Below are 2934 nucleotides of genomic sequence, written 5' to 3' on the forward strand. Positions count from 1 at the left end.
TCTCTCTCTGTCTCTGTCTGTCTCTCTCTCTGTCTCTCTTCCTCTGCTCTCTGTCTGTCTCTGTCTCTCTGTCTGTCTCTGTCTCTGTCTCTGTCTCTCTCTGTGTCTTTGTTGGGAATGTGTTTGTATACATATGCTAAGGTAAGTGGAAGACATTGGTTTTTCTTGTTTTTAAGTAAAAAATGTCTTTAATCAGAAAGGATTTGTTTTTCCTCACCATAAATACATTAAAAGTAAAAAATACACATAAACATATATTTATACAAACTGGAAATCAGGGGACAGTTGCAGAGCTTTGGTTAGGGCTGAGAATTCGGAGCAACTGGAGGATGGCTAATCTGTGGGTTTGGGGTGTCCTTTAGTCATCTCTCAGTATGTAGTAGGTAGGACAGGAAGTCAAAGGATACAACTCCAGTTCTGATGACAGGTTACTGGCAAACTGTGGCAAGGAAGCTCCTCCCCAGTTACTTCAGATCACCAGGGCTAACAGGAGTCAGGGTAGTTGGTGGGATCCGAGCGCCTGGGGCAGAGTAGGGGAAGGGCTGACCTCCTTTCTTAAGGACAAGGCTGATGCCAATGCTGGCTTCAGTCCCTATGGGACTGTTGCCAGAGTTGGAGCCTTGGGAACAGAGGGAGGGTTACAAATTGGAGTGCTATGAATCCAGGAGAGGTTCATAGTCAGCCATCCTATGAGATGTCCAAGATGCTTTGGTTTCAAAACTAAATGTCCCAGCTGTGTTTGGCCCATCTTCTCTCTGAGAGGTGCAGGAGAAGAAGCACCTGAATCCTTGTGGCTAGGAAAGTGCTTGCTTATCTGATGCCCTCTACCTCTTAAGGATGATTTCTGGGCAGCTTTATGAGTAAACCAAGTCTTTAGCATCTGTAACATCCGCAGCAAGCTTCCTAGATAACGCTCTCCCATCTGAGGCTTCTGTAAAACACCCACTATATGCTGGACCCAGTCTGTGGCTACATTCTTTTGGAAGCTACTTAATCCTCTGTCTATGCAATATATCTGTGAGGGGCCATATGAACCCTTGGTGTTTTTACACTTTTGAGCAAAGAGCAGATCTCCTTCTGTAGTACATCCCAGGGTGTTTAGCTTGTCTCCAGTTGATTGTCTCGTGAGCTCTTGACTTCAGATCCTTGCAGTTCGAGATGAGGTGCTGTATGTTGTTTACTAGAAACCCTGGGTCAATGTCTGCAATGGATAGGGCCTGGAATTAGCCTGGAACCTGCTCTCTGCTCCACAGTGCCTACCCTGAGCTCATGGGTGCCCTTGGTCTCCCTCTCTTTATCAGGAGGGAAGCTAAAGTCACTGTTCACAAGGGACTTTGCAAATGACAGGGAGAGAGAAGAGGAATAAGAAGACATGCTAGATGGAGAATCCATAGGTCCTGGAGCTCGGGGCAATGGGCTGGGGCGTGGGGGGAGGGTCTGAAGAGCAGTTCCTGTAGTACCAAAGATCAGAAGCTGGGTGTGTCAGCTCAGCCCTGGTGGGTAAGCTTTCTTGCCTGATAACTGTCTAGCTTTCTTCCCTTTCAAATGTTATCCCCTTTCCTAGTTTCCCCTACAAAAATTCCCTATCCCCTCCCCCTGCTCACCAACCCAGCCACTCTCACTTCCTGGCTCTGGCATTCCCCTATTCTGGGGCATAGAACCTTCACAGGACCAAGGGCCTCTCCTCTTAGTGATGACTGACTAGGTAAATTGTATCTTGGGAATTCTAAGCTCCTGGGCTAATATCCACTTATCAGTGAGTACATATCATGTGTGTTCTTTTGTGATTGGGTTACCTCACTTAGGATGATATTCTCCAGATCTATCCATTTGTCTAAGAATTTCATAAAATCATTGTTTTTAATAGCTGCATAGTTCTCCATTGTGTACCACATTTTCTGTATCCATTCCTCTGTTGAGGGACATCTGGGTTCTTTCCAGCTTCTGGCTATTATAAATAAGGCTGCTACGAACATAGTGGAGCATGTGTCCTTATTACAAGTTGGAGCATCTTCTGCTTATATGCCCAGGGGTGGATCTTCCAGTAGTACAATGTCCAAGTTTTCTGAGGAACTGCCAAACTGATTTCCAGAGTGGTTGTCCCAGCTTGCAATCCCACCAGCAATGGAGGAGTGTTCCTCTTTCTCCACATCCTCGCCAGCAGATGCTGGCACCTGAGTTTTTGATCTTTGCCATTCTGACTGATGTGAGGTGGAATCTCAGGGTTGTTTTGATTTGCATTTCCCTGATATGCATGCCAGTATCCAGACTTGGTTAATTACACACAGAAAGTATCCTTAGCCACTGAAACATTTCTCCATCCCCAGCCTCCCTGTGTTCTCCATTCAGTGACAGAGCATTACCTGAATAGGGTGCATTTTAGTCAGTACTCAAATCAGGGAGTACAAAACTCATAATAAATGGGAAACTATCGATATATAGATAGAAACAGAGATAGAGAGATAGAGATACGGAGATAGATATATTGTTTGTTACTATTACTAAAATTAAAACAGAACATTCCTCCTTTCCATTCAATTTTCTTTTTACCATTGTACATATAGAAAAGATATATCTCATCAGCCTACCTTCCATTCTTTTTTATTCCACCTGAATCAGATTAATTTCCCCTATTCATTTGCTATTATAATTTGGCTAGAGTCATCAATGATTTTTTTTTCTTTTGGGGATGGGAGGAAAAAACGAAGAAGCATGCAGTATGGGAAGAGACAGGAGAAAAGTGCAGAGGGCCATGAAATTGATCAAAAATATGTAGCAGTGGACAATGGGTAACTGAAGTAGCTACTAGAAAGTCTTTTCTTTTTTAAATATTGACTTTAGTCTTTGGTCCTCACTTTTCATAGCATATATATATATATATATATATATATACATATATGTATATATATATGTATGTGCGTGTGATATCACAGT

At 43.2% G+C, this 2934-nt stretch overlaps 1 pseudogene; it reads right to left on the bottom strand.

Annotated features, from left to right (window-relative positions):
• Positions 1–299: 299 nt before the first annotated feature.
• LOC110308431 (circadian-associated transcriptional repressor pseudogene) lies at positions 300–1395 on the bottom strand (annotated as a pseudogene).
• Positions 1396–2934: the final 1539 nt, after the last annotated feature.

The sequence above is a fragment of the Mus caroli genome, unplaced genomic scaffold (genome assembly GCF_978045245.1).
Source record: "Mus caroli unplaced genomic scaffold, Mus_caroli_1 scaffold_15, whole genome shotgun sequence".
In the NCBI taxonomy this organism is placed as follows: Eukaryota; Metazoa; Chordata; class Mammalia; order Rodentia; family Muridae; genus Mus; species Mus caroli.